Genomic DNA, 15,766 nt, shown 5'->3' on the forward strand with positions numbered 1-15,766 from the left:
TCCAGCCTGGGCGACAGAGTAAAACTGTGCCTCAAAAAAAAAAAAAACTGGTGTATGAAAGAATCCAGCACAAAAGAGTACCAATGGTATAATCCCATTGACATAGTGCCCAAGCACAGTCAAAACCAAGGTCAGTGATAGAAATCAGAACCACTTGGGGTAGGGGAGGGACCAATCAGCAAAGGGCACAAGGAACGTTCTAGGATGACGAAAATGTCCTAGATCTTGACTGGAGTGGTAGTTACACTTACAAAGTTGTGTATTTTGTTGTATTCAAGTTACACTTCATTGAGGAGAGACCTGTTGAACATCTGATGCACTCTAGGAAAAGGAAAGCATATTACCACTGACAAACTTTAAGGGCTCCCCACTGGTTTTCTCGTTGTCGCACTGCTCATGCAAGGATGAACAAGTAACAAGCCCCTCGGTTCATGCACCTGAACACAGCACACATGAGCCATCACCGTGCCTCCCCTGGAAGAAACTTTGGGACAAGGCCGGATCTGGTTCCTGCCACTGCTTGAAGGTGAGCTTATCTCCAGAGGCTGGAGTTCAACCACAGAAGCCTGAGAAGCAGTGAGGGCTCTGATGCCGGGACCCATTCTCAGGTAGGTTCATGACAACAGGCACTCGGCATCCCAGGAAACAAGACTACAGAGTCACCTGAGCCAGCTCACTATTGCTAATGACAAGAACAGAAACCAATTTACTCAGGGACAGGCCCCCCTGCGAAAAAATGCCCACACCCACCGTGGGTATTCTCAGCTGGTAGAGGTGGACTCTAGACTTAAATTTGAGCTGCAAGTACATTTGTGTTGTCTGATCCATCTGCAGAAACAATTTTTCGTTGTCTGACTAGATCATATGGCCAGTAGTCTGTGAAAGGTTCTAGCGACGCACCTTGACGTTGTGAGAATGAGCTGCTACTGCTGTTGATCATGATGTATCTCCAACACTCAGATCAGAGCCTGGCACATAGTAGGTACTTATATTGAGGCTTTTACAATAGAGTTTCTTAGGACTGTCTTAACAAAGTAGTATATACTTAAAACTGTAACAGAATTTTTTATTTTTTTTTTGCGACAGAGTCTCACTCTGTCACCAGGCTGGAGTGCAGTGGCGCGATCTTGGCTCATCGCAACCTCCGTCTCCCAGGCTCAAGAAATTCTTCTGCCTCAGCCTCTCGAGTAGCTAGGACTACAGGCACACGCCACCACACTCAGCTAATTTTTACATTTTTAGTAGAAATGGGGTTTCACCATATTGGCCAGGCTGGTCTCTAGCTCCTGACCTCATGATCCGCCTGCCTGGGCCTCCCAATGTGCTAGGATTACAGGTGTGAGCCACTGCACCCAGCCCAGAAACGTATTTTATCACAGTTCTGTAGGCTGGAAATTCAATATCAAAGTGTTGACAGGGTTGGTTCCTTCTGGAGACTTAGGGGCATTCAGCTCCATGTCTTCCTCCCGGTGTCTGTGACAGCTGGCAGTCCCTGGAATTCCTTGGCCTGTGGGCCCAGATAGCTCCAATGTCTGCCCCTATCTTTATCTGACCTTCCCCTCTTTGTCCCTGTGTCTTCACATGGCCTTTTTATAAGGACACCAGTGACTGAATTTAGGGCCCACCTTCATCCAGTCTAACCTCTTCTTGACCAAGGACATCTGCAGAGACCCTATTTCCAATGAAGGTCACATTTACAAATACCAGGTTAGGACTTCACCATGTCTTTTGGGGAGAAACAACTCAGCCCTCATATTTGTTGACTTGACTGACCCTTTATTCATGAAACACAAGCATGAAAACAACTTCTGTATGAGTGAACTCTTATGAATAACACAGCAGTTGTCAATATTGGATCATTCCTATCCTCTGATTTCTCTAGGACAGTCCTGATTCACATGTGCTGTCTAGTATAATGAATAGTATCCCCTTCTCTCAAAAGTGTCACAGTTTGGATGATAAATTTCATGTTCACGCTCCTCATTAGGAGTACAAGGACCTGGAATAAAAATGAACACCAATTAGCCAGGAGATGGCAAAGTAGCCCATGGCAACACGCCAGGAGAGACTTCAATCATTACCACCACGGACACCAGGTACTTCCTCATTCTAGACAGTCTCAAGTTCAATGAGAGAGAACATCTGCGGGAAGGTAGCTGCTACAGCATGGTGCCTAGATTCAGAAGCACCTCCATCCAAAGCCAAAGGAGGGTGGATGACTTGCCAGAGCAAGCAGTCTGTGCTTGCCACTAACTGGGAAGGGACCTGGAGGAAGGCTGGAATGATGCCTCCCTTCACCTCTGGCAAGCTCCAGTTCTGAGGTCAGGCTGGGCTGCCAGCCACATGTGATGGTGAGTTCTATGTGCCAACTTGGCTGGGCAGTCGTAGTCATACCCAGTTATTTAATCAAACATAAATCTAGGGGTTGCTGTGAAGGTATTTTATAGATGTGGTTAACATCTACAATCAATGGACTTTAAGTGAAGATTACCCTCAATAACGTGGGTATGAATTCAACTCCACCTCAATCAGTTGAAGGCCTAAAGAACACAAAAATTGACTGGGCACAGTGGCTCATGCCTGTAATCCCAGCACTTTGGGAGGCCAAGGCGGGTGGATCACCTGAGGTCAGGAGTTCGAGACCAGCCTGGCCAACATGGCGAAGCCCCGCCTCTACTAAAAATACAAATATTAGCCAGGCGTGGTGGCAGGTGCCTGTAATCCCAGCTACTCAGGAGTCTGAGGCATGAGAATCACTTGAACACAGGAGTCGGAGGTTGTGGTGAGCTGAGATCACGCCACTGCACTCCAGCCTGGGGGACAGAGTGAGACTCTGTCTCAAAAACCAACCAAACAAACGAACAGAACCCCCCAAAAAACTGAGGTTTCTTGGGGAAGAAGAAATTTGTCCTCAAGAGCATTAGCTCTTGCCTGGGAGTTTCGAATCTGCTGGCCTGGCCTACACGTTTTGGACTTGTCAGCCCCTATGATCATATGACTTAATTCTTTAAAATAAATCTCTTTATGAATATACACAACTCACACACATACAGGATAGATACAGGGCGTGTTTGTGTATGTGTGCACCTCCTGTGGGTTCTGCTTCTCTGGAAAACTCCAACCAGTACACTGGACTATGGCACCCTGGGGTTGGGATGGGAACAGTGAGGAGCCACAGCTGCTCCCAGATGGGCAGAACCAGGAGGCCAGGCTGACAGCAGGACGAGCATGTAGAGTTCAAGGAGGAGCCTGACAGCCATGAGCCAGGGACCCCCTCAGCACTCTTGGCTCCTGCCCTGTCTCCCACCCCTGCTCCCCTGCTCCCCTGCTCCCCTGCACCCAGGCTTCCCTGTCTGTTGAGCAGTCTTTCTCCTTGGCATCATTCTTCCTCTCTTCCTAGACAAAATCCCTGCTGTTCCCTGAGTAATCTCAAGGCAAGAAATCTCAGGTCAGGATTTAGCAATAGGGCCTGAGTCCATTCGTTATATTTGGGAGGACCCAGGGAGATCTCCCTGGAAAGGAACAAACAGCTTCTCCTTCTGTAAAGTTGCTTGCACACAGCAGACAGTTCCTCAGTGGGTGCTGCTTCAGCAACTGTAGTCCTATGTTGCTTAATGATGGGGATATATTCTGAGAAATGTGTTAGGTAGTTCACTGCTGCATGAGCATCCTAGAGTGCACCAATACAATCCTAGATGGTCTAGCCTATGACACACCTAGGCTATACGATAAAGCCTGCTGCTCCAAAGCCACACACCTGTGCAGAATGTAACTGTACTGAATACTGCAGGCAGTTGTAACACAGTGGTAAGCATTTGTGTATCTAAACATAGAAAAGCTACAGAAAAAATATGGTTTAAAACATAAAAAATGGTACACTTGTTCAGGGCACTTACCATGGAAGGAGCTTGCAGGAGTGGACGTTGCTCTGGGTGAATGAGTGAGTGTGTGGTTAGTGAGTGGGAAGGTCCAGGATGTTACTGTTCACTAATGTAGACAAAAGTCTATCAACACTGGACACAGGCTACACTAATTTTAAAAATATGCTTCGTCAATAATAACCTTCGCTTACTGTAACTTTTTTTCTTCATAAACTTTTAAATTGTTTTTGGCTTTTTGACTCTTTTTTTTTTTTTTTGAGACAGAGTCTCACTCTGTCACTCGGGCTGGAGTGCAGTGGCTGGATCTCAGCTCACTGCAAGCTCCACCTCCCAGGTTTATGCTATTCTCCTGCCTCAGCCTCCCGAGTAGCTGGGACTACAGGTGCCCGCCACCTTGCCCGGCTAGTTTTTTTTTGTATTTTTCAGTAGAGATGGGGTTTCACTGCGTTAGCCAGGATGGTCTCGATCTCCTGACCTCATGATCCTCCCGTCTCGGCCTTCCAAAGTGCTGGGATTACAGGCTTGAGCCACTGTGCCCTCCCGTCTCGGCCTTCCAAAGCACTGGGATTACAGGCTTGAGCCACTGTGCCCAGCCTGTTTTTTGACTCTTTTAATAACACTTAGTTTAAAACACAAGCCCATTCTACAGCCATGCAAAAATATTTTCTTTATGTTCTTATTCTACAAGCTTTTTTTCTTTTTTCTTTTTTTTTTTTTTTGGCTTTTTAAACTTTTAAATCAAAAATAAAGACAGGAACACACACATTAGCCTAGCTACAGAGGGTCAGGACTAGCAAGACGTCACTAGGTGATAGGGACTCTTCAGCTCCCTATCTGTATAATCTTATGGGACCATGTCGCATATGCAGTTTGTTGTTGACTTGAATGTTGTTACACGGTGCATGACTGTACATGGTCCTTGTAAATATTTACAATTCTAACAAGACCATTCAGGCACTACAGTTCAACTAATAGGATGAAGAAAGATTGTAGGTAGAAAAGAAACTGACAGGCTTAATGTATTTCCAGGTCTATCTTACATATAGTAAGTGCTTAATGTGTGGAATGATTGACAGGTGTAACCTGGACATATGACCCCTTTTTCCTCAAATCTCAGAACAAGAAAAGTCTGCCTCATTCCTTCTAGGCTTGGTGCTTATTCTTATCCTTGGCTCTGTCAGAAACATTTCCACTGAAGAGTCACCAACGTCTGGATTTTATTCTTGGCTTTCCTTTGTGAGCTTGTGGAAAATTACATCGTTCCTTAGTTTCCACAAAAGCACCGTGAGGTTTGAGGAGGTTCTCAGCCTGTTACAAACCAGAGCTTCATCAGGATCACAGAACAAAATAGGAGCTGAGCCAGATGAGTTCACTGAACCTCCAGCCTGTGGCCTTTTCCTTTCTTAGGCATCTTTTTGGACCCATCATCTCTCTTCAAAAACACCAGCAAAATGAATGAGGCAGTAAAGAATCTGACAACGTGCACTGGATTAAAAGTCTGGAAAGTTCAGTTCTGCCACTGTTATTTTGGCAGTGCTGACCTCAGTTTCCTCCTCAGGAAGAGGACAGCATAAAGTGATCCAAAGACTCTGGATCACCATGGTATCTCAGCTCAATTTCCTTTGTACCAAGTTCCCTTGGGGTAGAGCACACAGGGCATAGCAGGAAAGACCCTGATCACCAACGTAGAGAAATGCGTCTCTGCTTCCCACCAGCCTCTCCCTCACCCTGCTTACCTGCAGTGGATTCTTCACCTGGCACGTTAGGCCTCACATCTAAGCTGAAGGCTAGAAACACTGATACCACAAAAGTCACTGGCCGACACACACACACACACACACACACACACACACAAATACACACACTTTCCTTTCCTGGAATGGGTGGTGGGGATGTCTCTACATCTCCAAAGTTTCCAGCTTAGAATTTAAAACCCATGCATTGGAAAACCAAACATCATATGTTTTCACTTATAAGTGGGAGTTAAACTAAGAGGATGCAAAGGCATAAGGATGAATCTGGGGGCTCAGGGGGAAAAGGTGGGAAAGGAGTGAGGGATAAAAGGTTACAAACTGGGCTCAGTGTACACTGCTTGGGTAATGGGTGAACCCAAACCTCACAAATCACCACTAAATAACTTACTTGTGTAACCAAATACCACCTGTTCCCCAAAAACCTACAGAAATAAAAAATAAAAATAAAAACATAGAGGCCAGGCACAGTAGTTCATGCCTGTAATCCCAGCACTTTGGGAGGCCAAGGTGGGCGGATCACCTGAGGTCAGGAGTTAGAGACCAGCCTGGCCAATATGGTGAAACCCCATCTCTACTAAAAATCCAAAAATTAGCTGGATGTAGTGGTGGGCACTTATAATCCCTGCTACTCTGGAGGCTGAGGCAGGAGAATCACTTGAACACAGGAGGCAGAGGTCGCAATGAGCCGAGATCGTGCCATTGCACTCCAGCCTGGGTGACAAGAGTGAAATTCCATCTCAAAAATAAATAAATAAATAATAAATAAAAATAAAAACATAAAAAATAAAATCCATGCATTCTTCCCAGTGCATCTCCCACCATTTGTGAGTCTATTCTGGCTCACGACCAAAGGCAGGGCCCCAGGACCAAAGGTAAGAGGTCAAACCTCCCACACTGACCACTCACCATGGAGAAGCCCTGGCACATCATCCACCCTGTTTCCTGGGACAGCCTGCCAGAGGAATGCACTGGCAGCAGGCCTGACCTCCAGTTTCAAAGCACCCAGCTTTGGAAAATGATCAGGGAATGAAACAACTCATGAGAAGATCAATGGAAAAGAACAAGTCCAGCCCTTCCACAGGAGAATTCTCAACAAGGCCAGGCCTCCATGGAGGTGCGTCAAAGAGTCGCCATTAAACACCTGCCAGCACAAGGTGAACTGTCGCCTTTTAACCATGAGTCCAACACCATCCCCCCACCTGCAGGTGCACACCCAAAGGAAAGGCCACTGGACCAAGACGATACACCACGCATCGTGGCAAGGGCCTCACAGGGACACAATTCCAGAGCACACGGTGACCTCCACCCACGCAGAGAACATTCTTTAACATGATTCTGGGTCTAGGGCTGTGCTAAAGTGTGGCCTGTGAACTCTGTCACCCACTCATGACAGAACAGGAACAGAGAGTAAGAATGGGCATCTAAACACTTGTGAAGCAATTTGAGATTGTGGCAACCACGTGATTGTTTTCCTTTTTTTTGTTTTTGAGACAGATTCTTGCTCTGTCACCCAGGCTGGAGTGTGGTGGTGCGATCATGGCTCACTGCAGCCTCAACCTCCCAGGATCAAGCAATCCTCCCACCTCAGCCTCCCAAGAAGCTGGGACTACAGGCATGCATCTTCATGCCCAGCTAATTTTATTTGTTTTTGTAGAGCTGGGTCTCACTGTGTCACCCAGGCTGGTCTCGTACTCTTGGACTTAAGGGATCCTCCCACTTTGGCCTCCCAATATGCTGGGATTACAGGAGTGAGCCACCATGACAGTTTTTTCTAGGGATTTCTTTTTCTAGTATTTGACAAGCATATTGGTCAAATAAAGTTAACAAATCTTTCGCCACAGGTAGTGTGAGAAACCCTCATGTGGGGAAGCAGTTCTCAGCCAGGGGTGATTGTCCCCCTTACCCTCTGCCCTTGCCTATGACACTGGCCACATTTTTGGTTGTCACAACTGGGGGATGGGTGCTACTGGCATTTAGTGGGTAGAGCCAGAAATGTGGCTAAACATCCTTCAAAGCACAGGACAGCCCCCTACAACAAAGAATTAGCCAGTCCCCAATGCCAATAGCATCCAGGTGAGAAACTGTGGTCTATGGTTAAAATGATGGCTGCTGTCTTTGCCCACTGAACACTGATGCCCACCTGCTTGTAATGAAGCCATTCACACTCTCCTTTCACACACAATTTATCTACTGGTCCATATGCTCTCAAAGCACATGTTCTCCTCTCTCAAAGAACTCTACCAAAACTGGGTGGCTGGGAACATGCAAGAAAATTCTCTGATTCTCACCCCTTCTCCTCTGTCCTGACCTGTCCTTAAAGTCTCATTCAGTCGATTCAAATACACCTCTTCCAACAATGGCACATCTTTTGCCTATGTCTACCCACAAACTACAGGATGACAGCAAATCCCTGTTCGTTCTGCCTTAGTTTAATATTTGTCTTCCACCATCTGTGGTTCTGCAGTGCTGTGTTCCTATACAACCAGCAGGTCTGTCCCTGGAACGGAAGCTGCTCCCAGCCCAGATTTTGACTTTCAATTTTTCCAACAAGCACAGAGCGTGTGGCATCTACTGGGAGGATTTGTGCTGAGGGCTGCAAGGGAATACGGATAAATCAGGCAACGTTCGCAACCTACGGAGGAGGGGGAAACAGATGTGCAGCTAATGGTGACTGTAACAAGACACATGCCGTGGGGAGAGGTTTAAATGGAGCTTTAGTGGAACGCAGAAGAGGGAACAATTAATTTCTAACTCAGCAAAGATGACTCAGGGAAGAGCTGGGAGATGGGTTCAGGACTTCCTGGGAGACATCCAGGTGGAAGGAGAGACACTTTCTAGGCAAAGGAATGAACTGGATGCTAAGGCAGGGGGGCAGGAGGGAGCCCAGGAGACTGGGAATTCTGGGGAGGTTTTCTGGAGGTGGGAAGGCCGCAATGGGAAGACTGGAACATGGGACTGGAAGGATTGGAGGACACCAAGTTTCAGGATAAGGACTCTCCTTATTGGAGAGCAGCAGCAGATTGCTGAGCACAGGAACGACAGGACGAGAGTATCTTAAACCAACAGTTGGCAAACGTCTTCCTGGAAAGAACCAGACAGACAGTAAATATTTCAGGCTTTGCGGGCCATATGGTCTCTGCCGCAACTATCCAACGCTACCGCTGTAGCATGAAAGCAGCCGCAGATGAGACATAAACACATCGGCATGGCTGTGTTCCAATAAAACTTTATTTATGTTCACTAAAATCTGAATTCCCTATCATTCTCATGTGTCATAAAATAGTATTCCTTTTTAACTTTGTCCAATCATTGAAAAACGTGGAGACCATTTTTGGCTTGCGGGATGTATTCCAAACAGGTGGGGAGCTGAATTTGGCCCGCAGGCTTTAGTTCGTTGGCCCTTATTTTAGAAACATCAGGCAGGGTGGTGAGGAGGTGGGAAGGAACAGGACAGAAGCTTCAGGTAAAAGCTGTTGAAGTAACATGGAAATAGAGAGGAGGGGACGATGTAGAGATGCTACGGCCCCCTGACCCGCAAGATGGAGGATGGGCGTGGTGTGGAGGGAGAAACCTGTGGTCTCCAGCAAGGGGGATGAGGGCATGGTGACACTATGAACTGAGATGGGGACAGGACACTGGAGGGGACAGGAGGGCTGTGGGCTGTGGCCACACACCCTGTGCCCAAAAGGACAGAAGCATCCCACCAAATGCAGATTGGAGCCAGATCACACCAGAGTCGGCTACTCAGAGTGCGGGGCATTGACAGGGCTAACATCAATGCCTACTGTTTTTGCCTGTCCAGCACCCTAAAACCTTGGTTCTCCTGGGGGAAATCGCCCTTCCCCTGTTCTCATCCGTATGATTTGAGTGGGGCTGGTCCTGCACAAGCAACCAAGACAGCTCCAGTGGAGAGACAGCAGGCTCTTGGGGCCACCAACTATAGATGCATTTCAGGTAACAGCCTGGGTGCCTGACCCCAGGTTCAGCCACAGACAAACGGTCCAATGTGAGTCAGTCCCAGGAATTTTGCTAGACCTTTTTGAACAGGTGAGGCTTTCTTTCTGCCAACCCCCAAAGTGGTAAACTGCAGGCTTGTACATCTCAAGGCCCCTTTGTAGAGGGAGACTGGCTGGGGAGGAAGACAGCATGGAAGAGAGATGAGCCGATCCTGAGCCGGACATGGCCACAGCTGACCCTGGACTTCTCAGTTCCGGAGCTGATCACCTCTCATCTTTTGCTCAGTCCAGGTTTATTTTTATTTTTTATTTTTGTCACTTGCAACCAGAAGTCCAAACACACTCAGCCACTGCCACTGTTAGAACATGCCCCACAGGGCAGAGGTCTTAACCTTGGAATCATGTGTGACCCAGTTCCTATCTTAGAAGATTATTTGACAGTCTTGTCCAAAGCATTTGCATCTGCCTTATTTATCTCTAGACAGTGCCTCTTATGTCGAGTAGGTGCTCAATCATTGTTGGTGTGGGAAGGAAGGCACATAATCCTAGGGAACTTCACACACTGAGCTACAGGAAACTCTAAAAAGAAACATCAGGAGGCAATATGGATTTCTCTTCCTCCTCCACCAGCCCAGGGGTCAGGGAAACCATGAGCTACAGGGACTTGGTTCTATCTCATACAAACAACCAAGACAGCTCTGACCGAGAGACAGCGGGCTCTTGGGGCCACCAACTATAGATGCTTTTAGGTAAGAACCTAAATGAAAGAAGGGAATTACCTGGTCTCAGAGATGGTTAGAAAAGGGGCAGGTCTCACGCCGGGCATGGAAAATGTTTGCTATTAGCAGCAACTGACTGGGAGAGAGAGAAAATGAGCACTGGAGCTCTGGCTGGGCTTCTCAACCCTGATCGTGGGGTGCGTGGGAGGATTTGGGGAAGTAGATGGACAGCTTGGGATTCCAGGCCAGTGTCCTCAACAGAGGCTCCAGGATATTCAACTCAACGGTGGGTTTCCATGCACTATGAACACAGAGACACTGATTAATGGAGGGCTTGCTGGCAGAGTGAAGGGAGCACTGCATGGGAAGTCAACACGGGGGGGTCTGAGTCCCAGCTCCCATCCTCACCAAATGCCTGACCTCCCTCTCTGGGACCTGATTTCCTCATGCGTAACTGACAGGGCTGGGCCAGAGGTGTGATTGTCATTCTGAGGGGAGAGCTCAGAGTGTGTCCAAGAGGTGCTCAAATCCATGCTAATGGAAAGCACATGACATGAACACACTCCCCATGGGTATACGCATCAGGCAGATGTAGAAACTTGTCTGTGGATGAATTTCTGTGTTATCAATCAAATACTAAACTTGCAATAATGCCTGGTTATTCTGCTTTATCTGTGTACAATTCACCGCATCCAGATGAGAGGCACTCCACACCTTCATCCAGAGACCGCAGAGGCAAGGCAGACCTTCCCTGCCTGGGTTCAAATTCTTGCTCTACACTTACTAGTGGTGTGGCCTTGGGCAAGGTTTTTCACTGTGCCATGTCTGTTTTCTCTTTGTAAAACAGGCATTGTATTAGTATCTACCTCTTAGAATTGTTCAGAAGACGAGGCAAGTGGATTATGTAAAGGGCGGTGGAGAGGGCCCGGCACACAGTGAGGGCTCAGGACAAGTTTGCTATTCCATGTGATCAATGATACCAAAACTATGACACTCTCTCATGGGCGTCCGTGGTAATGTTTGCTTTTAAAAGGGTACCTTATAAAACTAGGCTCTGGCAAAATATGGTGGTTCATGCCTATAAACCAAGTGCTTCGGGAGGCCAAGGTGAGAGGATTGCCTGAAGCCAGAAAATTGAGACCAACCTGGCCAACATAATAAGACTCCACCTCTGCAAAAAATTTAAAAATCAGTCAGGCATGGTGGCACACCTGTAGTTCCAGTTACTCAGGAGGCTGAGGCAGGAGGATCGCTTGAGCCCAGGAGTTTGAAGTGGCAGTGAGCTATGATTGTACCACTGCACTCCAGCCTGGGTGACAGAGTGAGACCTCATCTCTCTTTTTTTAAACATTTATTTTAGATTCGGGGGTACATGCGAAGCTTTGTTACACAGGTAAACTTGCGTCACAGGGATTTGTCATACAGACTATTTCATCACCCAGGTAATATTGGGTATTAAGCCCTGTACCCAATAATTACCTTTTCTGCTCCTCCCACCTTTCCCCCTCAAGTGGACCCCAGTGTCTGTTCCCTTCTTTGTGCTCATGAATTCTCATCATTCAGCTCCCATTTATAAGTGAAAACGTGGTATTTGGCTTTCTGTTCCTGCGTGATTTTACTAACAATAACGGCCTCCAGCTCCATTCACGTTCCCACAAAAGACATGATTCTCTCTTTTTCCCTAGACATGGCTGCATAGTATTCCATGGTGTATGTGCACCACATTTTCTTTATCCAGTCTGTCACTGATGGACATTTAGGTTGATTCCATGTCTTTGCTATTGTGAATGGTGCCGCAATGAAGACTTGTGTGCATGTGAGACCTCATCTCTTAAAAAAACAAACAATCCCAAAACTAGTCCGTGTTGTCACCAGTCAGGAGAGTGGTTACCCTATCCTGGGGAACATGTTCGGGAAGACTGGGGATACTCCCAGTCTGGTAATATTTTGTTTCTTGACCTGGATGCTGGTGACATGGGCACGTCCACTTAGTGAAAATGTACTGTGTTCTTTCCTGTAGGTATGTTATCCTTCAATAAAAAGCTCTAAGAACAAAGGAACTCTTGAACACAAAAGACAGAGCATCAGCAGCAGCTGCATAGCTCCTAATGGAAATAACACTGAATGTGCTGCCTTTTCCATCCCTCGCTCCCAGGCAGCTCCATCATCACTGTGCTTCAGAGACTCAAACAGCCTCCAGCTTCACTTAGCTTTGCAGGAAGCACAGTCACTGGGACTTGGCCCCGACACTTCCCTCCGCACCCCCATCCCTAGGTCCATTTCTCCATCCAGTTGCTCAGTATCTCTTCCTCTTTGGAGTTGTGACATCAACTTCCTGGACTCCTTCTGGCCTCAGAGACCCAGAGCAACTGGAATGACTGAGCTTGGAAAGGCTTAAGGAGACTGAACTTGACTCCGCGTTGGCTGAGGAGCTATTTTCCATAGGCCGTCCTGACCCAGTCCCACCTCTGTCTAGAGAAACCCCAGCCAAAGCCCAGCTCAACATATATGGCTCACTCCCTTCATCCTGCAGACTCAGCCAGGCAATCCTCAGGCCAGATTTCCTTTCCCATACCTTTTCTCTCTCAGAAAACTCCAGCCTCTAGGATGTTCTATGTAGTCTGGACAATCATAACTTGTATTTCACAGATACTGAAATGAAAGTTCCCCATGACCACTGAGGAAAGGGTATTCATAAATAAATCTACCTTACCTCAATTTTCCTGCAGGGAAACTTCCTATTGGGGGAAAAACTATAGATTAATCTGCTTCAGAACAATGGAGAAAGAGAAACAAACACTGGTGAACTCCAGTAGAGAAATTAAAAAAAAAAAATCCACATTTGTAAGTCATTATCTTATTTAATCCTAATTACTACCTAGAGGTTAGATCTCATTATGTCTATTTTACAAATGAGAAAACTGAGGCTGCAAAAAGCTAAGTGACTTGCCTGAGGTCATTCAGCCTGTAAACAGGAGAGCCAGAACCCATCCCCAAGTCACAAAGACCTGGCTCCAATCCATGGAGGTTTTCTACCTTGGCTCACTCCTCACAGTCATCATCTTAAAACAATCAGCCCACCTATGAAGGCTTCCAAGGTGAAATAAACTCACATGCTTGCAGAGATAGGAGAGCTTTAGCTGCCGTTGCCAACACACAGGCACTTATTGCTTGCTATTCTGGGATGGTCAAGTAAATAATGAAGTAAGCCACTTCCTTAAACAGATAGGCCCAGAAGACTCAATTTAGCCACAACAAACACAATAACAGATTCAATTTCCAGGTCAATTTAGTCACCCCCTTTTTTCCCTTCTATCCTGACTTATTCACCCTTGTGGATGTGAAACACACACACACACGCGTGTGCGCGTGCACACACACACACACACACTGCTGTAGCAACAAGCATACATATAACCATATGAGTATCCCATGACAATTCAACACTTTGAGTTATTGGAAATAATTTCTATCTGAATCCACACTGGAAACACACCTGGCCAAAAAATAAACACACACACACACACACACACACACACACACACACACAAAATCACTCTGTAGACAGTGTATCTGATCACCCTGTGATATGGTTTGGATTTGTGTCCCTGCCCAAATCTCATGTCGAATTAGAGGAGGGGGCTTGGTGGGGGTGATTGGAACACAGGGGCGGATTTCCCCCTTGCTGTTGTTAGGATAGTGAGTGAGTTCTCAGGAAATCTGATCATTTAAAAGTCTGTGGAACCTCCCCCTTCTCTCTCTTTCCTGCTCCACCATGGTAAGAGGTACTTGCTTCCCCTTCGCCTTCTGCCATGATTGTAAGTTTCCTGAGGCAACTTCCACATGGTGTTGGGCCTGTAGGTACGCAGAAGACAAGAGTTGAGCTTTTGGAGCCTCCGCCTAGATTTCAGAGGATGTATGGAAATGCCTGGATGTCCAGGCAGAAGTCTGCTGCAGGGGTAGAGCCCTCATGGAGAACCTATACTAGGGCCATGCAGAGAAGAAATGTTGGGTTGGAGCCCCCATACAGAGTCCAAACTGGAGCACTGCCTAGTGGAGCAGTGAGAAGAGGGTCACCATCCTCCAGACCCCAGAATGGCAGATCCACAGAGAGTGTGCACGGTGCACCTGGAAAAGCCACAGGCATTCAACACCAGCCTGTGAAAACTGCCATGGGGGCTGTACCCTGCAGAGCCAGAGGGACAGAGCTGCCCAAGGCCATGGGAGCCTGCCCCCTGCATTAGTGTGCTCTAGATGTGAGACATAGAGTCAAAGGAGATTATTTTGGAGCTTTAAGATTTAATGACTGCCCTGCTGAGTTTTGGACAAAATGCATGGAGTCTGTAGCCCCCTTGTTTTGGCCAATTCCTCCCTTTTGGAATGGGAGCATTTACCCAATGCCTGTACCCCCATTGTATCTTGGAAATAAGTAACTTGCTTTTTATTTTACAGGTTCATAGGCAGAAGGGACTTACCTTGTCTCAGATGAGACTTTGGACTTGGACTTTTCAGTTAATACTGAAATGAGTTAAGACTTTGGGGGACTGTTGGGAAGGCATGATTGGTTTTGAAATATGAGAAGGACGTGAGATTTGGGAGGGGTCAAGGGTGGGATGATATGGTTTGGATTTGTTTCCATGCCCAAATCTCATGTCAAATTGGAGTAGGTGCCTGGTGGGAGGCTATCAGATCATGGAGGCGGATTTCCCCCTTACTGTTCTCATGATAGTGAGTTCTCATGAGATCTGATCATTTAAAACTATGTGGAACCTCCTCCTTCTCTCTCTCTCTCCTGCTCTACCATGGTGAGATGTGGTTCCTTCTCCTTCACCTTCTGCCACAATTGTAAGTTTCCTTAGGCCTCCCAGTCATGCTTACTGTTAAGCCTGCAGAACTGTGTGTCAACTAAACCTCTTTTCTTCATAAATTACCCAGTGTCAGGTGGTTCGTTATAGCAGTGTGAGAATAGACTAATATACCCTGCAAACTAGTCCTAATGCTATAACCAACCTTTGCTACTGTATGCCACTACTGGAGTGAGGCTCATACCAGGTAACCCCCGCCTTGCTATCCTAATGACTCAGAGTCAGGAGCTGATGGAAAAGTTTCTACTTGATTGTTCAGTTTTACCTCTTTGTTACAAACACAAACAGCTCCTATGGCCTGTTCTTAAATTTACCCATCATTTCTCTAGTGGAGACAGATTCCCAGCTGGAGGGCTAACTGATCTACCTGGTCTGCCTGGCTGGGCAGACACCACTCCTGGGACAGTGAAGAAATGTCTGCAACAGATGAGTCAAGGGCACAGAGAGGTTAGGTAACTTGCCCTAAGTTGCACAGCAAGTGGCAAAGTTGGGGTTTGTACCCAGGCAGTCAGCAAGTACTTCATCACTACACTGTGTGGCCTCTCTTTTCAGGGAGGCAGATATGTACCCACCTATAACACCAAGAATAGC

The 15,766-nt window shown here is 46.9% G+C and overlaps 1 protein-coding gene across 1 annotated transcript in view; it reads right to left on the bottom strand.

The window, feature by feature from the left end:
* Positions 1-13,498, bottom strand: part of SLC24A4 (solute carrier family 24 member 4) — an 89,262-nt gene extending 75,764 nt beyond the window's left edge. Inside the window, exon 1 of the mRNA XM_033191542.1 lies at positions 13,424-13,498. The gene's annotated coding sequence lies outside the window, so the exon portion shown is untranslated. The remainder of the gene's footprint in view (positions 1-13,423) is intronic.
* Positions 13,499-15,766: the final 2,268 nt, after the last annotated feature.

The sequence above is a fragment of the Trachypithecus francoisi genome, unplaced genomic scaffold (assembly GCF_009764315.1).
Source record: "Trachypithecus francoisi isolate TF-2019V2 unplaced genomic scaffold, Tfra_2.0 Lachesis_group3, whole genome shotgun sequence".
Classification (NCBI taxonomy): domain Eukaryota; kingdom Metazoa; phylum Chordata; class Mammalia; order Primates; family Cercopithecidae; genus Trachypithecus; species Trachypithecus francoisi.